This window comes from Lissotriton helveticus, chromosome 9 (assembly GCF_964261635.1).
Source record: "Lissotriton helveticus chromosome 9, aLisHel1.1, whole genome shotgun sequence".
In the NCBI taxonomy this organism is placed as follows: Eukaryota; Metazoa; Chordata; class Amphibia; order Caudata; family Salamandridae; genus Lissotriton; species Lissotriton helveticus.
Genome location: NC_136070.1, coordinates 656,230,516 through 656,255,615, shown reverse-complemented (window position 1 = coordinate 656,255,615; position 25,100 = coordinate 656,230,516).

Here is a 25,100-nt window from a genome sequence, read left to right as displayed (position 1 = left end):
AAGCATGGCGGTGCGGTGCGCACAGGTCACGGTCCAAACAGGTCACCGTCCAAGCAGTGGTTTGGTAGCAGCGCTTGGTGGTGTCGTCGGTGAGACCATGGTTGTGGTGCAAAATGCAGTGGTGCCCTCTGTGGTGCCTTCAGGACATGGTGTTGGCAGCAGCGTCGTAGACGGCATTGGGTTGCTTTTTCTTCTGTGGCAGCACAAAACACACAGTTCCCAGTGCTGGTAGCAGATGAACTTGAAGTCTTTGCTGTTCCTGAGAGTTCCTGAACAAGGGGCAAGCTCTACCTCGAGCCCTTGCAGAAACTCACACAGTTGCAGAAAGTTCAGTCCAGTCCTTTCACTGCCCAAGATAGAAGCAGCCACTGCAGGCCAACACAGCAAAGTGTTAGTTCTTACTCACAGCTTCTCAAGCTCTATTTCTTGGCAGTCTTCTTGGTCCCAAAGGAGTTGTAAAGTTCTGGGGTCTGGGCCCCAATATTTATACTGCATTTCTCTTTGATCTCTTGGTCAGAGAGGGTCTGGGCTTAATACAAACCAGCTTGGTCCTCTCTGGCCCAGCTTCTCGGTAGGAGGTGGAGACAGCATTGTTCAAGGCAGACCAGGCCCATTCAGGTGCAAGGAAATCTCCTCCCACTACTCTAAATGCAGCCCAGGTCTATTCCGCGCAGCCCTAGCTCATCCAGGAAAGGCAGGACACACCTCGACCCCCCCAGTGAATATCTGAAGAGAATACACATCCCCAGTCCCTGTCACTCCAAAGCCAGACAGCCAATCCACAACCCAGCAGAGGCACACAGGACAGCTAGGCATAAAAATACCTACTTTCTAAATATTGTATTTTCAAACACACAATATAAAAATCACGTTTAATAAAAGATGCATTTTTATACTCGGGGTTCAGGCATACTAAACTCCAAGGGCCATATGTATGAAAAAAAATTTACTCGCAAATGCTGCGATTCGCAAAAAACAGCGTTTGCGAATAAAATTTCGTAAAATTAGATGTATGAGACAATCTCACAAGGCTAACATAAGGAATCGCAAAAATAGCGATTTCTAAAGTTGCGAAGCAAGAAATCTGTGAATAAACGTACAAATACCTAAATTGCGAATTTCAATTTGCGAAATTCGCAAATAGTAAAATCGCAATCTAAGAAATCGCAATGAAATATATGAAAAATTCGCAAATAGCGATTTTCCGAAATTCGCAAATTTGAGAATCGGAATTAACACCAAGTATGTGCAGGTGGTGACCAGGTGCAAACTATTTATGGAGTCCCACAATGCAACAGATTTTTCCACAATGGCTGGGCTGTATGTGATAGCCAGGAGACTGCGACTCAGAGCTGCTGCACAGAGGAGGAGACGCCAGGAGAGGATCTTCCGTGCGCACATATCCCTGTTCCAGCGGACTGAGGAGGACATCCATACAAACTACAGGCTGGATGAAGAGAGCATCCTTGATTTAATTGATGAACTCACACCTGTCCTTGAACACCCCTCACGCAGGACACACACCATCCCCACCCACATCCAGGTCCTGTGCTCACTGCACCTCTTGGCATCAGGTAGTTTCCAGGGGGAAATAGCCTCAGCAGGAGGGGTGTTACAGAGTGCATTGTTGCGCATTTTCCACGCGTTCCTTGATGCCATGGTTCAGAGGCTGCCTCACCACATCCACTTCCACTGCACCCCACAAGCACTAGACCAGACCAAGCAGGAGTTCTATCAAATAGTACAATTTCCCCACGTCATTGGATGTATAGATGGGACACATGTCGCCATATCCCCCTTCCCAGAATGAGTATGATTTCAGGAATCACAAGTCATACCGTTCCCTGAATATACAAGTGGTGCGAGACGCCAAGCACATTATCACTGACATTGTAGCTAAATACCCAGGCAGCACCCACAACTCTTTTATCTTTCGCCACAGTGGGATCCACCGTCGACTCACAAGTGGGGAGTTTGGAGAGGGCTACCTGCAAGGTAAATGCATAGAAAACTGTGACACAATAGTAAAGTACAGCAGTTGCAGGACAGTGTGTAACCTATTTCCTCTTGCCTCACAGGTGACAGTGCATATGCAGTCCGGGACTTCATATTGACCCCATACCTTAATCCTGCAGACGCTAGGGAGCGGAGGTACAACAGTGCACACACTGCCACCCGCAGTACCATTGAGCAGACCTTTGGTATACTCAAGAGCCGTTTCAGATGCCTGCATAAGAGTGGAGGAGCACTGCAATACAGCCCTGAGACCTGCTGCTAGATGGTGGTTGCGTGTGCCATGCTGCATAACATCGCCACCAGGAAAGGCACCCCAGTGGAGCTCAGCGATTCAGACACATCAGATGAGGAGGGGCCAGCTCCATGATGCAGGCCAGCCGGTGTGATTGGAGCAGCAGCCTGGCGTCAGAGGCGAGATGACATAACACAGAATTATTTCTAGGTGAGAAATGATGACACAATGCTATGTATACATGATAAACTGTGTGAATTATCCTTGATGTCAGGATTTTTAACATCACACAGCCTGGGTAGCACACAATGTGGTCAGTATTGTCACGCACATGTTGGATGCACAGTGCAAAAATAATCAATTGTTCACTGTTGTCTTTGTGCAATGGGTTAATCCAACCTTTGCCATTAGTAAGTCGGGTACCTCAAGGGCGGAACTGACGTCCCATAGCTCCTCACACCGAGTGCACATTGCCCTCTTCAGTGGCATCTGCAGCCTTGACATGACGCACACTATGGCGCCTGTCCTGTGGGAGGGGTGGAGTGATGCTGCTATGGCTTGATTGTGCATCCTCCTCTAGTGAACTGAGGACTCCTGTCCCACCAGTAGCAACTGTCCGTAGCTGATCCACAGCACTTGTGACCTGGACTAATCCCCTGGCCACATCCTGACTGCAGTGTGAAACCTCACCCTGCATGCTAATGCTGCGCCGTGACTGGACAGAGGTGGCTGAGGCCAGACGGTTTACAGCCCTTGTGAAAAGGTCAAGGCGTGTGTGGAGGTGCTGCCTCTCCTGGTGCCTAGCAGCACGGTCCGCCCGTATCTCCACACAGAGTGCCTCCAGGGCACCCATCATGCCCCTGAAGGCCACCCCAAGCTGTATCTGAATTGCCCGTATGCTTCTCCCCTGCGGGCGCTGCACCTCAAGCATGTCCCCTTCGAGTCCGCTGAACACTGACTGCTCTCCTACCGCAAATGTACTTGGGGATGGACGGGCCCTGCGCCTGGATGGAATGGCTGGTATGGGACTTGGAAGTGCTCGTGGTCGGGGTTGTGGCACAGACTGTCCCTGGACTTGGTTGTCTTATTCCTCTGTGTCACCGATTTCATCCTCCAGCGGTGGCAATGGATCCACTGCAATTCGCCGGTGCGTTTCGGTGTGATGACTGGGCTGCCCTCCTCCTCCTCCTCCTCCTCCTCCTCCTCCCCTTCCCCTTGCCCTGGCACTGCAGCGCTGAGGGACTCATCCTCTCCTCCAGGCCTCTGGCCCTGTGTTTCTTGTGGTGCTGTGGTTGTTAATGCACACATTAATTTGCTGTCTAGCCTTGCATTGGTAATGTAATAAATTACACTATTCTGTTTATTACGTGGGTCCTGACTGTCTGTATATTGCCTTCACTCATGCACACATACTGCTTGAGCCTAGCTGGGTTTCAATGCTCCACTGTTTGTTTAATGTGACTACATCTCCCATAATGCATTGCTGTGGTTGGTTGTGTGCCTGCACTGGATTAGCATTTGTGATGTGTGCCTGGGTCTCTCCTGGGGGTGGAGTAGGTCGGTATCAGGGGTGTGAAGGCATACTTCTTGGAGAAGTGTGGCTCAGTGGTTAGAGGCGGCAGACCCGGAAGCTGAGATCAGCCGTGGACCAGGGTTCGATTCCCCGCCTTGGCGGGTCTCGGGCTCAAAAATTCCACGGACTCGACAATTCTCGCTCCGGTGCCTACTCGACTCACGGGGTCACACTCTGCGACTCTGGGCAATAGCTTGCTTAATCTCCACTACGGCCCCTCGCGGCGGGATGCCTGGCTTTCACCTTGTGAATACCCTGCCGGGGTATCTCTCACAGGGGAATACCAGGACGGGTTCCCTAAGCAAGAGCCTTGAGACCCCTGGGTGAAACGTGCGCTATATAAATCGAAATACATTTACATTTACCTTGTCTTGGTCCTGGTGGATCGGAGCTGTCGAGGTCTGCCACGCCGCTCACACTCTCGGGCAGCAAAGTACTCTCAATCAATTCCTCTATTGGCATGGATGCAGTGGCAGTGGATGTCCCTCCACCAGTCCCTTTTGCCTCCTGCAGCAACCCTTTCCTTCGAACGCTGGCGCATATCGTACCAGCGTTTGCGCAACTCCTCCACGCAGTGGTGGGTAACGCCTATGGAGTTGACCTTCTCTTTTATCTCCACCCAGATTCTTCTTTTCCGGGTCTCTGGCACTCTAAGGGATTTTTTACCAAATAACAGCTCATGGTTCACCACCATCTCCTGGATGAGCACCTTCTGCTCCCTTTCAGAAAACTTCTGTTTACTCTTTCTTGTGCTTTCATCCTGCTGCTGCTCCTGTGTGGCCATTTCTCCAGTCTCTGTTGCAGTGCACTTGTGCCTCAGCCCTCCTTCCAGCCTCTCACTCTGCTTCTGGAACTCAGGTGCAGCATGGGTAGTCACACTTCCTGGTTGTGATGTCATCAAGGTGCACCTGAGTTTCCGATTAGCAGGTTTGCGATTCCTTAATTGCGAGTTCGCAAAATCTGCGAATACGCAATTAAGGAATTGCTAATTGGGTAATCGCAAATAAATCTGCGATTTTTAAGGAATCGCTTTTTATTTGCGATTGTTTGTTTACATACCAATTTGCGATTCGCTATGAATCGCAAATTTGGTTTTTCATACATATAGCCCTACCTTCCTCTCTAGTCCCAATAGGAAGTTATACTTAGAAAATGTTATAAGTAAACTCCCATTCTATCCTATGGAACAGATAGCCTTTCAATAGTAAAAAACAAAATACACTGTACTTCACTATCAAGACATGTTCTACCTTTCTCATACACTGCACCCTGCCCATAGGGGTACTTTGGACCTACCTTGGCAAGTGGGTGCCCTTGCCAAGCGGACATGGCAGTAAAAAGTGTGCGCAGACACTGTAGAGTCACAACTGCTGATCTGACTCAATAAATAAATGGAGTGGCAAGTTAACCACAACGAGTAGTCGCCAAAACAAGCCACTACGAATTCACCGTCCCTGAAGAAAGCCTCTAGATGTAACACGAGGCTGAAACATGTCGACCATCACCAGTGGAGTAGATTGGTAACTTTGTCTACGCACACACGCACCTAGTTTTTACTTTCGCACACCACCTATTTCATTAAAGTATCAATCTTGAAGGTGGTGTAGGGAATTTTAAACTCACTTCACAAGAACATCATCCCTCCTTCTCACCCTTTATTTCTGGGCCCTACTGTAACTCCAGTGGTCTTCCTCCAGGTAGAGGTCTCAAAAAACACAGTTGATGGACAGAATGTAGAACAATGTCATACATTCACCCCAGTACAAGGATCTGGGCCTAAATCCATCGTTTCTTTGCACTCCACACCACCCTAGGTTAGACACTGGCTATATGCAAATCAGCTCTGACCCTGTGCCTCATGGGAACAGTCCAGTCCGAACTACCAAGCCATGTCTTTCCAAGACCGGAATCAAGCATCCAAGGACCGGTTTCTGGCTATCAGCCTTCATTCAGCCTGGATAGCTTGACTCCAGTGGTGTGGAGAGCCTGGGACTCACGTCTGAGCATACCCAGCCCACTCGGGGTGAAAATTGCAAAAAACACAGTTGATGGACGCGTAGGGTGACACACAGGGCAAAGTTGAATTCTTGTGTTTTTTGTGGTGCTTCTTACCTGACCCCTTCGAGGACTTTGAATGGTAGGATGAAGACTTGGAGCCCCCAAAGCGGTGCTCGGACCTACCTGTCGACCGAGACCTGGAACAAGACATCTGAGGACACTTCCAAGGCGCCTGACACCAGGCTGCAAGCAGCTTTAGGCGCTGTGGCCCATCAGTAGGAGCACGGTTTCAGGTCATGGTTACCTCCATCACAAAAGAAACACGAGGTGGGGATCCATGATTGACATGGTGCGGTGACAGGCACCGCACTGGTTGAATCCATGTAAAAAAAAAAAAAGTCTGTCTAAAATGGCAGGGGGTAGCTCTTTTCGAAGGATCTGTACTAGCTGTCACGGAAAGACAAGAACGGATGTCAGCACGCTGAGGTGGCACCTATATAGGCGAGGAGAATGTCACGAGGACAGAGAGGACGACGTCATGCCACCCATCAGCATGCAGGGGTACTGCTCACGAAAAATCCTACGGATCAAGTCTGATGCCTGGGCAGTATAAAATGGAATAAATCTGTGGCTAGATGTCTCTACCAAATACGAGGATTTGCTATCCTCCACCATTTTTTTGCTAGCCTGGTTTTGGGCCTCCCAAGACCTCTGAGCTAATGGCCCGGGCAAAGAATGACCTGTCATACAGGCCACCAAGTGGGAGATTTCAAGATGGGTTGAGATGAGGCTGAATTGACAGACATTCTAATTAGGACCAAGAGTGTAAAGGGGCAATTTAGAAAAACTGGGAGACCCCAAGTACTATCCCGTAGAGCTGACTCTGGCCTACAGAACTTGCTGTCCTTAGGAACCTGTATATGCCAGTTCACCACGATTGTAAGCCACCGATTCAACATCAGTTTAGCATTGTCCACAGATGGGCATTTTCAGAGATGGGATATCATGGAAGAAAGTGTGAATGCATTCCTTTGGAAATGGGGCAGCCACCACCAATTTTTAGGAGGGTTTACCAGCAGGGGCAATCATGTGGATTGGTAGATGGCAATCTAAATGATACAGATTGTATGTCAGGGTCTGAGGCCAAGGAGAGGGTTTACATCATGTCCTCTACCAACCCAGTGGACACTGTTCCTTGTTAGTATATTGGTTTACAGTACATCTTCTCAGACACAGTTGGAGAAACAAGCCTGCCTTAAACTATAAATAAGGGTAATGGCTGCACAAATTGTCAATGTTTTGAAGTGCTTTGGTGCAATGTGAACAAATATTTACCCCATTGTCATGGTTTTTTTTAAATCGATCCTAGACCGCACTTGTGCTGCCTCTCCGAGACATGCTGTATATACTTTGTGGGCTTACAGCCTTCCCACTGCTTTTCATTTGTTTTTGTCAGTGTCCTTTAAAAATCCTTGCTTCTGAGTAGTTAATCTTTCCCCTTTGTACTCTCACTTCTCTTATTTTAGCAACTGTACTCTTTCACTTCTCTTATTTTAGCAACTGTAAAAGGGACTACTTTTACCTTTGTTCAAGAGCACTGCACACATGCGCTTGATCTTTCAGTGCTTTATTACCACTGCAACTGCTTTCATCATCACGGCCACATCATTATATAACAAGATCTCAACGTCAAGGTATTCAAGTGCTTTATACTACTACTTCTACTGCTACTGGGTTATTAAATGATTTGCCCAGAATGTTGAGCCGAAGCAGAGACTCAAACACGGTTCCTTCAAATCCAAAGTCGGCAGCACTGGCTGTTTACGCCACACCCTCTCCCCCAATTATTAGCTTGGGAGACAGTCATTTTAAGGTCAGGCAGATTATATGGGAAACATACTATGTTGCTAATTCAAGTGGCTGAACATATTTCATTAGAAAATACTGCTGTAAAGATCACATGAGGTTTAGATTATGATAATGCGCAAGAATGTAAATATCCGCTAATGGCATTGACAGTAACGTCATCAGAAAAGTAATCACTTATCCTTGGTTTCATTATGCATACCACTTGATGTAATTGACAGTCCTGTCTTTGTTTTGTTTCAATGTTTGCATTGCCATGAGAAGTCGGTCACCATTGCGGCAACATCATTATATAGCGCAAACTCGAACCAAAAGTACTCAATCGCTTTACAGCAGCGCACGGGGAGATTAAATGATTTGCCCAGAAAGTTGAGCCGATGAAGAAATTTGAAGCCACATCACTATATAGCGTGATCTTGACTCAATTGTATTTGAGCCATTTATATTAGCATCACTGTTCCCAACAAGCTGCGCGGGTGAGCGCGCGCGCACAGAAGTCACCCCAGGCGCGCAGAGTGCTGTATTTAGCGCGAACTCCTGGGACACCGTTCGCGCTGTCTCTTTTACAATGCGAGCGGTGCGAAACACTGCATTTCATCAATGCGGGAGAGGACGATTCTTACAGGGCACGGCTGGGGGGCCGATTGTGGTCCTTTGAATTAGTATTCGTGCAATTAACGTGAAAAGGGTGAATACTAACTCAAAGGGTCACAATCAACCCCGCAGCTATGCACTGTAAGAAAAGGAATGCAGTGTGTCAAACACGACGTGTGATAAAGCACACGTCGTGTTTGACTTTGCTTTTCTTTTCTTAATTGCGCTCAATTGCGGGGCTGCTTGTGACCCTTCCTGTTGCCTTCCTCCAGCTGTCCTGTAAAGGAGAGATGAACGGTCACCCATAGAAATCAGCAGCTGCATTAATGCGACACTCTCCACTCGCTCGAAAACAAGACACTTTTGTAATGCATTTCCTGAGATAAGCACTTTTGAAATTATCCGTAAAAAGACTTTAAATAAACGTTTGCAGCTCCTAGGACAGGTGTGTAGACAGGAGCCTGAGGTGGGAGGGGGACGTGAGGGGAGAGAAAGTACGAGGGTGCAGTGGGAGAGAGCGAGCCTGCGAGACAGAGGCAACGAGATGGAGAGAGAGAACCCGAGGCAGACAGCAAGAAGAATGAAACAGTGACAGAGTGAAAGGAAAGACAGCACGCATGAGAATTATACAAACCTAACCAACAAATTAAAAAGTGAAACTACACCTGTGGGAACGCATCTCGACAGCGGCTAAAAGCCAGTGCGCGCTGAAGGCAGATGACATGGGCCCCTTTAGCTGTTTGTTTCCCACCCCTTCTTTCTTCAATTCTCTCCTCCTCCATTCTTCTTTCTGACTGCCTTCCCACCATACGTGTCTCTCTCTCCCTTCTCGTTCTCTTTTCACTCACTTTCTCTCCCTGTCCCTTGTGCACCTATAATGGTTACTGTCTGGACACAAAATGCTATGTTTTCTCCAGGCTGCACACGAGAGACGTGAGAGAGACATCGAAAGAAAGAGGAAGTGACGTGAAGGGTGACAATAATGTAACCACGCTCTGTGCAGACCTCTTTGGAGGCAGTAGGTGTCCGCCTTCCCCACACATCTTTATCACAACGGTCTCCTACACCCAGGAGTAGGGGCTGTTGCACGCTTGGTGTGATGTGGTTTGAGCCATCTCTGCCAAGAACACACACTCCAGCGTCCTTCCCACAAAGGCCACACTTCTCCATCTAGTGCCTAGACTCTAGGCACCAGCATACTAATGCCTAAGTGTCCTGCCTTCCCTCCGTCTCACCTCACTCACGAGAGTGCAGGGTGAAAAGAGAGCAACAAACACTACCCACTTATGTCACCGGCCAGACACGCACTATTCCATCCACAGATCCACCCCCACGGAGGAGCGTGCAGTCAGGTCACCAGTGCACTCTAGCACCTCGCCAGGATGTAAAGCACTACATAACTACAGTATGGCGTACCTCAATGCGCTACAGTAACCTCACTGGCTATCTTACAGAGTTTACATGCGTCAGTATCAAACTTACTTAATAAACGATGCATTGATTATAGAACAGAAATACCACCTCTTTTCAAGTTATCTGTTATAAAGAACTATAATCCCCACATCAGGCAGGGCTAATCTTTATTACACAAATATGACTAAAAAAACATTCAAATCAAATATTTTCATTTTTTTCGACTTGGGGAGGATGAAAGGTAGATTTAGCCCTGCCCGGACTCAACCAGCAAGAGGAGCCCAATCTCATCAGCAGGCGCGTTCACCTCTTGAACTTCCAAGAGGTCTCCCGCTAGCAACAGCCACCAAACCTTCCCTTTGAACCCAGCTCTTGACTGGTTTCTTAAATCTTCCTGGCCTTCTCGGGATTGTCCCTCCGTGGCACGTGCCACATGCTTCGACATGGCACAACACCGCCTAGTACTTTGAGACGCCTCTCAAATGGCATAGCTCCACCTGGCATTGTAAAGCGCCTCGGAGATGGCACAGCGCTATCTTGTATTCTAAAGCGCCTCGGAGGTGACACAGCGCTGCCTGGGATTCTGAGGCGCTGTCTGGTGTTCTAAAGTGCCTCTGAGATGACTCCGCGCCGCCTGGTATTCTAAAGGCAAGCATTCTTCTAGTAAGCCTAGCGGGGCCCCCTGATTGGTTCCAAAATTATCAGCATAACCACAAATGTCGAAACCTGAAAATCGACATTTATTAATATTAAAATCCCCCATCCAAACAAAAATACAATTTGGCTCATATCCTTTACAGAATTCTCAAGCACAGCAACAAGGTCTTCCATGTCTCTGTACCTTGTACTATTTAAAACATTATCATAAAAGTTTATCAATACAAATGTTTGCTTCATATCCATCTGCAAAAGAGCCGGTTGAAAGAATGGGGATTTTGTATAGATTTTCTTTACAGTTACTGGGACAGTAGTGGATATCAATTTTGCCAAGCTGTCTTTTGCCCTCCCGTGGAGTGAGGGTTTTGCGGGGGAATTTATTGTGACACATCCATCAATATTAAAATTATGTGCGTGCCACATTTCTTGTAGAAACAGCAGCTGCACGGAGTAAATATACATTTGCCAATACTTGTTACCAATTTTGTTTTTGATCCCTGCTACATTCCAAGATCTCATGTTTAGAATCTTAGCAAGACATCTTTCACTTGGTTTCTTGCACTGCTGCGTACCCCTTGTATCTTTGTCCCTCATCCAACTAGATTTCTCAAGGATCCCAGTGTCCACCTGCTGTCAGTCTTGTTTACCGAGGCATCAGAGAAGAGCAAATCGTTTTGAACAGGGTATAGATAAGCTCTGTCTTTGATTTCTTTGTTGGAAGAATTGTTGGTGGCCCTGTTTCCATAAAATGATTGGTACTGGAGGTTTGTAAGGGAAGCCTAGGGGGGCAGCTGTAATCTTCTCCTCAAAATCATTAAGGTGTTAATGGCTGGCCTGAATGGTAAAAAGGCGGGCCTTTACCATATTTGGATGCTGAAAAATGGCAATAATACAGTCTCCATTTCCTATTTTATGTATGGGTCCAATCCAGTTCACCCTTCTAACCCTGAAATGATTTCCAGAGCACCACATCATTGGAGTGTTTTGGCCATCAATCTGACAGGTCCAATGGTATTGTTCAGAAAGACGTCAGTTGACGGGAGTCCAATATATGATGACACTGTATATTTCTAACTATGGTTCCAAAATGCTTTTTATTCTTAACAACCATTGACAAAGCCAATAGTCTTGGCTTCTTGTAGGTGTAATGTTACTTGTATTATATATCTGGATGCAATGACAGAAGCATCAAAATATCAGTAAGGTGGCACACTATGCGATGCACATATTTTTTGCGTAATTGCTTTTAAGCGACACCTTTAATTGCATCGGTTACGCGCCTTTGAAAGATCACCAAGTATTTTCATCCCATTCAAAGCCCTGGTCTACACACGCGGTCAGGTTCTTGGTGCACATAGCCGTAGCTGCAGCGCACACAGACCTTACTCTGCCGCACACAGAGGAAAATAATTAGAGGGAACATTGATTAGCATACAGGGAGATTAAAGAATTTGCCCAGAATGTTGAGTGGATGCAGACCCTCGAACCCACATCATTATATAGTGCAATCTCGTCTTATGTGCAATCAATGTTGTTCTGCTCCAATGTAGGATGTGCTTTCAGCTATATATAAAGGGCTTAGTAATGTGTATCTTCTTGTTTTTCAAGGAATTATGGATGTTGGGTCACTTCTTTGTGGCCATAGTGGAACACTGATCCACAATGGGTAGGTGGAGTCACAATTTCTGGGTTTGTTGAATGGTCATTGAAGTGGAAAGCCCAGGAAAAGGCTGGGCCATGTCGTGCCCAAGTACTAAAAAAGTGCATTTGCTAGACACACTGATAATATATCTGAACGGGGCTGACTTAACATTCTGAGAGACAGGTTTGTCAGCCGGACGAACTCCTCATGATCAAGGCGATGCTCAAGTGGGTCCACCTCCCGATCTTCCCAACTGCTGCTTGCTGTTAAAGCATAGAGAGTTGGAAGGATCAAGCAAGAGAAGGAAAGGAAGGGGACAGCTGGGAGGGAGATCTGAAAGACACAACAAAGTCACTGTATAAGTCCCTGCTATTACCATTTAAGTACTTGCTAGCATCCAGACTGGTGTTCAATACCACCTTACCTGAAAACAAAAATCCTCAGAACCTGTTTTAGGAACTTTTAATGGGATGGATTCCCCCTTGATTCTTAATCACTGAAAGGGCACCAGATACGCAACTTCCTACCGAGCGATATTCCAGCTCCCTAAATATGGTTCCCCAGCCCAAATAAGGCTGGAATTTGGAATCCACAAACAGGAAATAGAAAGGCAGGGAGCTTTCTTAAAGAGTTGGCACAAAATCGGAGCTGGTGAGATAGGGACATTGAACAATCAACTCTGTTTAGAGCTGTCCCGCACTGGAAAGTTACCAGCCAACGTCTACCTTCAGAATTCTCTGCAGGCGCTTGGACTGGCAGATGCCTGGAACACTTCAATGGGCCACTTGGTTTTTAAAAAACTAGTAACAAAATCAACAAGGCTCATATCGGCTTTAGAGGACAAGAAATCGGTTTCTAAGAGAGCTCATGGCTGGGCCGTGCTTAACAGCTACGATGTTCTAAAACCTCAGCCCTATCTCAAGGTCAGAACCAAACTTGAGACAAAAGAAAAATTTCTACAGCTACGGCTGGGAGTCGGTCCGATCAACCCGTTCATGCCACCATGGGAAGGAAGAGGGGCTGATCACTTGTGCCATTTGTGTGCGAATGACACTGAGACTTTGATTCATATTATATGTATATGCAGGAAGCTAGACGACATATGGAAAAGCCTGTTAAAACCCCTATTCAAGCAGCACGGAGCAAGGTCCTGCAGACAGGCAGTGATGATGTGTTTTAATCCCTCCTTAGTGCAGCTAATCTGTCGTTCCACATAATTCTTTAACCTGACAGCACAGAGACTGGGAAGCTCTTGCGGCCAATAGTTGAGACCTTCTAAGATAACAGCAGACTCTGAACTTGTCCGCTCCACTGTTTTCAAAATTACGCAGTTTGTATAAAGCCTTCTAATTGGCCTGCAATCCTGTGACAACAGTGCTTCTATAAAATGGAACAATTGTATGTCTTTTAATTTCAATACAAAGGCTCGTTTTAATCCTAACCTTTTTAATTGTTTTATTAAATGTAACTCCTTTTTGATATAAACCAATATTGTTCTGAATGCAACAGTTTTAATTAATCATGCATAATACAGTTCTTACTCTCACTCATATTACTGATATTTGCACAGTTTCCAGGTTTGTTCAATCTTTGATTAAAGCAAAGTTTCCTCACTCTGCACTAATCCAAATTATCTAAGCAAGTCTTTAGCGGATCCCACCTGCTCTTTTGCAAACAAGATCTGTACAAAAGCGGAGCCCACCCATTCCAAACTTACCCACACTTGCCTATTGTTTGTTGTTCCAGCGTGGGTTGTCGCTGTTTGAACTGCCACCTACTGCGCAGGATCAACTGGTGAAGACTCTCCCACTGCTCCAACTGAATTGATGTTCTTGGTAAAATCTGGGAACATCGTTGAAGTTCTCTACTGCTTCTGATGCTGCAGCTTCCTGATCACTCGCTGTTCTTGTTCCGTGATTCCTTGAAGGCACTGACGGGACTCTGCTCACTCGGTCTTGTGCTTATCTCATGATTTGCGATTACTCCACGGCTTCGACTGGTCCTGCTGGAGTTGGAGAATAACAAGCAAGGAAGATAGGGTACGGACAGATTTATAGAGCTGTCTTAACTAATGATGAACCAACCTCCTGAGAGTCAGCAATCACAGCAATCATGGTAGAACTTCCTGTGAGTCATCTATCAAAGTGGCATTCACTATGTAACTTCCTATGAGTCACTGAGACATCACAGTGTAATATCTCATGAGCCATTAATCACTGTGGCAATCATGGTGGAACTTCCTATGAGTCATCAATAACAATGGCAGGAAACTGTTTGGGCTAGGAGTCCGTGGCCTGTGAGGCAGCACAGATTTCTGGACAATGTAATCTCGATAAAGGCCAACTGAAAGCTACAACATAGAAAGTAAAACAGAAAAACACATGCCCCATCCAGAATAGCCCCTGAGCCCAAAACGACTCTGTGTTTTGTTCAGCCATAATCAACACAATATTTGTAATGTATATATGGAATTCCTTGCTAGGGGAATGGCAGTGGAGATGCCTGCAACATTCATATATGTGGAAGAAGATTTGTGGGTCATGACAGGGTTTCCTCTTACAGTCTGTGAGAAAGACTCAAACATGGCAGCCCAAAGGGACACTGGGAAAATCAGGCCAGAAATCATACCTTGTAGGGCATGAAGAAAAGCTAGGTCGCTCAGCTGTCAAAAAGTCCAGGTAGAGAATAAACTTGGCTGTGGAAAAAATGTACTAAGCAATATGGATCAGTCTTCATTAGGCACAACCTTCACAGTAGGCATCTGAACATTAATTTGCACTGGATGAGATACACTTGTCTGATTTAAGAAATTAGATTTTCTTACTACAAATCTCAGGAATGCCTTAGCATGGGCTGCCTGAACATAATGGATAATGTGTGGCGAAGGGCCTTGGTAATCACAAGGTGTCACCCCAAGGCTTGGCGGTTACAGTGCAATCCTAAAGCGATAAACAATTACATGGGCTTCCAGATAGTGGACCTTGGAGCTAAAATGAGAATTCCTCAGGTCAACGGGAGTCATTATGGCATGGCCAGCGATGACGGGACAGCACACCTTTATCCCTCAGGGGGCAGTTGGAATCCTGAGCAACTCAGGAGACTGGTATTGGTTTTGCTCTGACTCGTCAGGAGCATGATGCAAAAGTAAACCGTGTCAACCCACTTGAATGAGCTTTGAAGACTATAAAAGTGTTGGTGTTAATGCCAGCATTAGGGCGGTTCTAGCTTTCGGAGGGTAGGTGTCAGCTGCTCAATTGACTCATGCTGAAACCTGGATTGCCAATAAACTAACGCACTCTGTGTAACCAATAATCTACGATATAATGTCATCCACAAAGAGTAGTAATTTTTTTTGTATTGCATGGTTTGTACTATAGATTCAAACTTGTTCACATATCCACTGAGAGCTAGGGGTAGCAATGCTATGATCTGCAAGTGTATTCAAGCATTGCTTTCATGTCAACACATCCTGCCTTAGCTCCACCCACCCCTTAAAATAACAAGCATTGGCATAGCCAATAGGTCTCGCTTTTGGGACCTTATAAGTGTTTAGCCATGCAACAGTTGATGTTGTTGCACCACGGATATTGTGCTGCATAACTAAATACTTATAAGGTCCCAAAAGCGAGACCTATTGGCTATGCCAATGCTTGTTGTATCAAGGTCACCCAGTATATATAGTCGACATCAACAGCAAATGTCAGCAATGACATATCATAAGCACCTGTGGGCAGATGGGTGAGGACCCATGACAAAATACAAGCCCTGGCACAGTGAGTGGAATTCTAGACATATTGGGGAACCCATATCAAATTTTAAGTCTTTTAATTTCAATACAAAGGCTCGTTTTAATCCTAACCTTTTTAATTGTTTTATTAAATGTGACTTCTTTTTGATATTAACCAACAATGTTCTGAATGCAACGGTTTTAATTAATCATGCATAATACATTTCTTACTCTCTTACTCATATCATATTTTTAAAGAATGCGATCAACTCCTGTGGGACATCATGCTTCATTGACTCATAATGAAATTATGGAATATTTGACAAGTGCCCTTTCAGTGCCAATGGTTTTTAGCAAATATATTTTTTAATTATGCTATAAAATGAATAATTTGAGCTAATGTTTTTGCTAAATGTTCCCGTGGACGAAGTCTCCTATTCGCCTAGAAGGTTGGATCGGGCGCTATATTTCTGTTCAAGTGTTTCGCACTCACCGCTCTCAGAGATCACCAGCTCTCACTGCTAAGTGGTATTTTAGCGGCACTCACGGTGACGGTACCAAGAGTACATGATTAAAAAAACGACATTTTCACAAACAAGAGAAAAGCACTACGAGAAGTTACCAGTCCGCCGCCGAGCCAAGTTACACCTCAAGGCAAACGAATGTAGCAAAGGCCAGAGAGAAACGGCGGCAACTAACGAGATATGGGATCACAGGGAGACGGGGAGAACGATGGGAGAAATGAAGTAATGAAACTGACAGATGACACAGAGTCAAGCTAAGTGACACAATAGGGGAAAGGACTGTGACAAATCCAGCTGACAAGTGACATGAAAGGGACAGACAGCTAATAGAAGAAATGGAGCCCAGATCAAGTCACTGGAGTAGCTCCTGACCCCTAATAGAGAGAGAGGGTACAAAGAAGGTTCATCGAGGGAGTAAAAATATCACCTGGTGACGTGGACAGCTCAGCGGCAGCTCAAGAAGAGAGACAAGTGACGTAAAGACGTCAGCAACCGCGGGGAAAGGACAAGCATTGGCCGGGCGCGAGGGGCCGCGAGAGGCAATCTGTGGTGGGGTAGGGGGAGAAGTGGGAGTTGTGAGCGCGCTAAAGTGAAACTGATCGCGATCAGGCGCTGAAAGCTGGCAGCTGCGCGCCCGTGTAACCGCAAGCTGGTGGCCGGCAAAAGCCTCTGGTGGCACTTTTAAAAGCCACTCACTAAATGACTCGCCAGACCAGCGCATGCACTGGCTCTAGCGAGACCTAAAAACAGCAATTGTGCTGAGCTAGTTAATGGAGCACTACAAGGGCTAAGAACACATGGATACCTCACACCATCTCCGGTACTCGTTTGCTTTCTGGTCTGTACTGCTGTATTATGCAGACACTGCTGAGGCAATTCTAAGAACTTCAAAGTATAATTTGTTTACATTTTTGTTTATTTTGCCTTACATTGCTTTAGCTGATAAATTATACATCTCTGAAACAGAGCAATGAAAGCTTCACAGACCCTTTGGGCGTTTTGTTCTGTGTACAAGACTATACAAACGTCATGTTTTTTTTTGCAGCCTGTCTGCAGCAAATGGGCATTTCTCAGTAAGGGGCGAAAGGACTCTCCATCATACCTGGTAGTGTTACTAGAGCCCCTGTCAAGTACCAACAAAGGTTGATGTGGTATTCACTTGGTTCTATAATGCAGCATTCGTTTGTGTTCAGAAGTGACTGGTTATCATTTAGAGTTATTTGTGTGCTGCAACAGGGCAATGGGTGTGAAAACAATAGAGTAGCAGAGTGGTGTAGCAGCAGTGGAAATGCTATGAGAAAAAGACGCAAGATGCCAACCAGAGTGGGAGGGGGTAAAAGCAACAGAGGGGTGGGAGAGTAACAAAGTAAGTCGGGGGCAATACACTCAGTTGAAAGGCGGGGAAATGTAAAACAAAACAAGTGCAGAGAGTAAAGAGACAGGAAAAAATACATGCTCTTTTTTGAAGTGCCAAAAGAAAAAAGTATTGCCTTAAATTTGAGCAGTGGACATATACATCAGACAATCAAAAGAATGGTAGAGGATGTGCTCCTTAAAAGGGACAAACATGAGAAAGCGGCGGCAAACCAATGAATAAGAAGCTAGCAAATGAGAGTGACAACATAGCCAATCAATGGCAAGTAGTGGTGGGCTCTAAGCCCTTCCGGCAGGGAAGTGTTTTGTACGTCCAAAAGAGGCTTTGGTCTACAGACAGCTAAAAGCGGTCTGGAACGATTGACCTAAAAACCATAAGAACAAGAAACTGAAAGGAGATTTATTGTGATTCAAGTAGGGTGACCAGATTTTCAGAATGAAAAACCAAGATGGCTATAAGCATCCAATAGTACTGTGGACCCAGAACACGAGTGGTGAACAACTCCAACTGATTAGACTGGAGACAGTGACTCCTGACTACCCTGGTGCCCCAGGAAACAAACTGTCACATTGATGGGCAATCAGTGTTGGATCATTAGACCTCAGACTCATTGGACACTGATGGCATCAGTTCAGTGAATACTTAATATTTACATAACATGGTAGAGAACATTGGGCAGGAATTTGAACTTCTAGGCCTGATCATAGAGGAGTTAAAGCAAAGACGTGTGGACAGGGTTTGAAGGCCCTTAACTTGTATCACCCACAAAGCAATACATGGAGCAGGACAGCTTTTCATCAGGAATAAAATCACCAAATACAAACAACAATGGAACCTCCACTCTAGATCGGCACCTCGCCTTAAAATCCCCCTATACAAGAAACAAAAAACCATAGGTGGCACATCCTTCTCAGTTCAGGCAGCAAAAATATGGAACGCTCTACACCCAAAAATAAGATCCACTGATTACTACCTTATTTTCAGAAGACTACTCAAGAGTTGGCTCTTCCCCACATAACTACCATACTCAAACAGTTATATACAGCATATCCCTCTGTATATGAGCATTTATTTCGACTGCAGATGTGTACCTACATATGTGTATTGCTTTGTATAAACGTGTATAATAATGAAGTTTATAAATATATAGATATTCGTTTGTTCTGCTTAACAATTGTACATATTACTTATGGTTATACTATTCTATGCTTAACATGTATATCAGTGACAACATAAATAAGTAAATCTTATCATAACTATCAACAACTGCTTCGCTATTGAATTACAAAAAATATATAAAAACAAATTAGCTTAAAGTACAGCAAAACTTGAAAATCTGAGTTTATTAAATACAACTTAAATCTACATATATTAAATTCCTCATACATATTTATCTTCCATGTACTTCTTTATCTTTATATTTATTGCTTTACTAATTCAGCATCTTCAAGGCGCTACCCTATATCTTACCCTCTAACTCTCTCAATATATCCTCTACCTCAACTCTGACTCATCCCAAACCCCATTCTACTACTCTCTCCAATACACAACCCTATTTCTCACCCTATACCGCTCTCAATATATCCTCTACCTCCACTCTATGAAAACCCCAGTCTACTTCTATGATCCACAAAATAACCCTTTCTAGACTCTTCCCCTCCTTGCATCATCTCATTCCGATAATTGATTATTAATGCAGTACTGGGGACACATTACTATTACCTGGGTGCCAGTGGAATTGGAGCTATGGATGCCATGTATTACCCATGCAGATTCATTCCACATTGACAAAGCAATTTTAACATTACTGCTGCCAACTGTGCCTGATGAACTGAGGTGATCACTGTTGGTAATCTTGTAAATAATAGCCACTATTATAATCGCAATTTTTACAGCCATGATTACAACACTAATATTAGTAGCATGTGATTATTTTCATTAACAGTAAGTAGCTCTTATTACAGAAAATGTTCAAGACCCCTGGCTTATACCAATTTAAGGTAATGCTTTTTGGACTGAAGAAAGCTTTTATCACTTTCTAGAATCTGATCAATTGTGTGCTATCAGGCTTGGCGTTCTGAGTTTTAGCTCAGTTGACATGACATTCACATGTTCACCTAGGGTTTTCCTGTTTCATATGTACGCTTGCCATAGACCGAGAACATAGCTAAGCTCTAGGTGTGTTGGGAAGGAGTATGTTCCATGAGTGAGGCTGGATTAGCGAGCAATTCTTTTTATATTAACATTCCTCCCTGGAGATGGAACACATAGGTAACAAGAGTTAGGGGAGAAGGGCAGAATGCGTTCTCCTTGCATGATCATGCAGTGAACATGTAGGGAATGTGCCCCCCCAGAACTGAAGTGGAACCCAGGATTCAAAATTAGTAGACCCCTGAATGGATGAGCCTGCACATCAGGATATGATAAAAAACTAAACTCATCAGTAAGTCGGTTGTTTGAATGCTGTACTCTATATTCGTTTACTGATAAGCCACATAACAAGCAGACAAAGTAAGCAGAGATCCAGGAGTGAAAACTTTGAGCTGTTTTGCCTTTCCCCTTTACACCAGTGAACAGAGCCTTGACTTGATAAGGTATTTCTGTGATGGATTGGTTTCAGAAAGAAAATTACCAGTCTGGCAGGAAGAGCTGGGCTTCAGCTTAACGGGACGATTTACTAGCATCCCAACAGCGAACCAGCTAACTGAGAGGGCTGTGGGAGGTGGTTGTTGAAGGGCAACTGCTTTGAAGCACAAGGATACTCCTGGCAGCTGCTCAAGATAAGGAAAATTGCTGCACACCAATAATAAGAGAATCAGGGAAAGCTCCTTCCTGTTATTAAGCCGAGACTGCTTTATCATTGGACCTTGTGGACCAGAAAGAATGGCCGGTTTAGGGCCTTAGCATTTGAACCTTTGAGCTCTACCCCATGACTTGCATAGTATTTCTCCTTGCAAATATTGTACCAGTAGCATCCCCATGAGTGCCCTCATATTAGAAACTCGACAGTCAACAGTGGGCTCTTATGTACAGGCCCCCCCTCCTTATGGTAACCTGAGCGATTGCCAGTGGCTTTGTGTGTTTTATTTAACACCAAAGTGGCCAAAGATAAGCCCAAAATGTAGATCCCTTGCTCGCAGTGCTACAGGATCCAAGCTAAACTGCACCAGCGAGGTTGAATCTTGTCTGATGTTCCTTGTGTGTCCTACTCAAAGAAGCTTTGCTTGGTAGTTCACAATGAAGGGGTCCTGTGAACAGGAGGGCCAGTACTGATTTTCATAAGCCAGCCTCTGTATATAGTGGCACTATGGGTGAAAAACAATGGGTTGGAATGGTACTCCATGCGACTGCTAGTGGTTGGGCTATATGGATAAAATAAATCCCATCATTTTGTGTGTTTCAACCCCTTATTGTGTCATCTGTGAGTATCAGGGTTTACTGGCACCCCGGCCACTACCCTCCTTCACTTAGTACGGTCGCTACTAGACTAGTGGAACTCCAGTAACTGTGCCTCTACACCACAGACTTCTACCCGTACTCCTACCACCACGAGAGTTGTGTTCTCTCCAATAAATGTGGACACTTCTGTTCCTTTAGGTGGCGGGGCAGTGGTAGACCAGGAAACTTGGGCTTCATATCAGCTGCTGAAGTCAAATCACTGCAACACAAGTATTGGTTCCATTGCTTTAGTTTTGAAGAGTAACCCTGTGCAACATGGTCTGTATATTCCAATGTGAATCATTTTTATAGTGCTTAGTGCTCGAGTGCCAAGTAATTACTTAGCAAGACTATTAGTGATGTGCTTGCACCAGACAACAAAGAACAAATGCACTTCACGGGCACTGTAAGTATTACACTAAATTTGTGATGAACTTTGCCTCTGTCATGGAACCTCTCAGAAAACGTCAAGAATGAGACTTTGTTTGGGGTCCAACGTAACAATATGCCTTTGTGACAATGGAAACCTTATAATCACAGTCCCCCACTTTGAAACGATTTTCCTAAGGAAAACTGTGTAATCCAAGTGCTCATGGGTTGGGGAAGTCCTGTTGAACAAGTTACTAACCTTCGGTAACGATATATCTGTAAGAAACAGTAGTTAGTATTAGATTCCTTACCTTAGAATAGAATAGAATATCCCCAGGCGTCAGTCTGGATCCGGAAACTTTTGCGTAGCAGTACCCCTGCACGTCGGTAGGCGTCGTCTGCAGGCGTCCCCTGCGGCTCCGCGTCCGTCGTCAGCGTCGTGCGCCGTGATGACGTCGCCGGAGTATATAGACGCCGCCTCCGCGCGCTGACGTCAGTTCTTTGTACATAGCTTTTCCGCGCCAGAACACGCAGAGCCATGCGAGAACCAACACTGGTGCTATTTGAAACTTGGGCCCTGAAAGGGATGTCCTTAACCCTAGGTATCAGTTCGCAGAACGGGGAGGATGGGTGGGGCGGTAAGGAATCTAATACTAACTACTGTTTCTTACAGATATATCGTTACCGAAGGTAAGTAACTTGTTCATCTGAAAGAAACAGGTTAGTATTAGATTCCTTACCTTAGAATAGATACCCCAGCAATACCAACCCCGGTGGTGGGTCTGCAAACCAATACAATCCTACACCAGAAAGTCCTGGAGGACCGAACGGCCAAAGAAGCCATCCCTCCGGACTTGACTGTCCAGGCAGTAGTGCCTCGCAAAGGTGTGCAGCGAGGCCCACGTAGCCGCCTGGCAAATGTCCTGCAAAGGGACTCCCTGGCCCAGGGCAGTAGTAGCCGCCGTGGCCCGAGTGGAATGGGCCCTCAGCCCAACAGGAGGCTCCTTCCGAGCCAAAGAGTAGCACGCTTTGATGCACAGAACGACCCACCGAGAAATGGTCCGTTTATGTACCGCCCATCCTTTCTTCGCACCCACGTAGCCAACAAACAGTTGGTCATCCACCCGGAACTGGCGTGTGCGATCTATATAAAATGAAGCGCACGTTTTGGGTCCAGACGATGGAGCCGCTCTTCATCCTTTGAAGGATGCGGAGGCGGGAAGAAGGAGGGTAAGGTGATGGACTGCCCGATGTGAAAAGCAGAGACTACTTTGGGCAGGAAAGAAGGTCTAGTTCTCAGAACCACCTTGTCTGGATGAATTGACATGAAAGGAGGTTTGACAGAAAGAGCCTGGAGCTCACACACCCTCCTGGCAGAGGTGATGGCAACCAGGAAGGCCGTCTTTAAAGTCAGGAGACGGAGAGGACAGGAATGAAGTGGCTCAAAGGGAGCGCACATCAAGAAAGTCAGAACCAGGTTCAAGTCCCACTGAGGCATCACGAACGGAACAGGTGGATACATGTGCGTGATGCCCTTCAAGAATCTTGTTACAATAGGGGACCTGAACAAAGAAGGTTGATCAGGCAGCCTTAGAAAGGCCGAAAGGGCAGAAAGGTAGCCCTTGATAGTGCCCAGAGCAGAGCCCTGCTGGGCAAGAGAGAGAAGAAAGAGGAGAACCTCGGAAAGAGGGGCAGAGAGAGGGTCCACAGCCTTTGCTGTGCATCATGCCACAAATCTGTTCCACCGGCAGGCGTATACCGACTTTGTGGAGGGACGCCTGGCTGCCAGAATCATATCACAAACCTCAGGAGGCAAGTCAAATGGCCTCAACTGTCGCCGCTCAATCTCCACGCATGGAGGTGGAGACTGGACAGGTTCGGGTGGAGGACCGTCCCCTGCTGCTGCGACAGAAGGTCCTCCTGAAGGGGCAGGCGGATCGAGGGACCGACTGACATGCTGAGTAGCTCGGCATACCAGTACCTTCGAGCCCAGTCCGGAGCCACAAGGATAACTTGGGCCCGGTCGCGCCTGATCTTCTTCAGCACTCTGGGCAGAAGTGGTATAGGCGGAAAGGCGTACAATAGACCGCAACTCCACTCGCGCCGAAAGGCGTCGCCGAGCGAGTGCCGTCTTGGAAACTCCAACGCGCAGAACTGATGACATTGCGCGTTCTCTTCTGTGGCGAATAGATCTAACCAAGGCTCTCCCCATTGCAGAAAGAGGCCTTTCGCCACGTCCGAGTTCAGACGCCATTCGTGATCCACCGAGCACCGACGGCTGAGTTCGTCCGCCCTGGCGTTCAGAGAACCTGCCAGGTGTTGAACCGTCAGAGTCACGCTCTGACGTTCCAGCCATTGCCAGAGACGCAGAGCCTCCTGGCAAAGGGTCCACGACCCCACTCCGCCCTGCTTGTTGCAGTACCACATGGCGGTGGTGTTGTCCGTGAACACCTGCACTACACTCCCGTTGACAAAGGGGAGGAATGCCTTCAGTGCTAGGCGAATCGCCCGCAGCTCCAACATGTTGATATGGAGCCGGGACTCCGCCGGAGACCAGATGCCTCTGATCTCCGCCTCTCCCAAGTGGCCTCCCCAGCCCTGGAGGGACGCGTCCGTCACAACTACGTGCTCCGGTTGGGGAAGGGAGAGGGATCTGCCTCTGACCCAATCGCGGTCCGTAAGCCACCACTGCAACTGTCTCGCAGTGCCCTCCGAGATCAGGACATGGTCGGATAGGTTGCCTTGATGCTGGGCCCACTGAAACTTCAGGTCCCACTGCAGAGCCCGCATCCGCCACCGGGCGTGATGCACCAGAAGGATGCAGAAAGCCATCAGCCCCAGCAGCCACAGCGTCAACCTCACCGAAACCTGGGATAACGGCTGAAAGATTGGAATCAGAGCCTGAATATCCCAGACCCGCCGTTCAGGAGGATAAACCCGAAACTGCGCCGAGTCGAGAACCGCTCCGATGAAAAGGAGCTTTTGAGAGGGACACAGGTGTGATTTCGGCACATTGATGGAAAACCCCAGCTCGTGCAGGAGGTCTGCCGTCATCTGAAGGTGGTGGACGACTGTCTGGGGCGAGCCCGCCTTCAACAACCAGTCGTCGAGGTAGGGGAAGACTGAAACCCCTAACCGGCGCAGATGAGCTGCGACCACCGCCATCACTTTCGTGAACACCCGTGGGGCGCTGGTAAGGCTGAATGGGAGCACGATAAACTGAAAGTGCTCGTGGCCTACCGTGAACCGCAGGTAACGTCGGTGGGCCGGCAGGACGGGGATGTGAAAATACGCGTCCTGCAAGTCCAACGCCACCATCCAGTCTTGTGGGTCCAGAGCAGCCAAGACCTGAGCCAAAGTCAACATCTTGAACTTCTCCTTCCGGAGGAAGCCGTTGACGTTCCGTAGATCCAAGATAGGACGTAGCCCCCCCTTGTCCTTCTTGGGTACCAGAAAGTAGTGGGAATAGCAACCACACCCTACTTCTGGCCCAGGAACGCGCTCGATGGCCCCCTTGGCCAAGAGGGCCGTAACTTCCTCCTGCAGAAGTGTCAAGTGGTCCCCCGACACACGGTGGTTCTGCGGTGGCATGGCTGGAGGAGTGCTCTCGAAGGGGAGGGAGTAGCCCCTTCGGACGAGCTGCAGCACCCACCTGTCCGATGTGATGGTGCGCCAG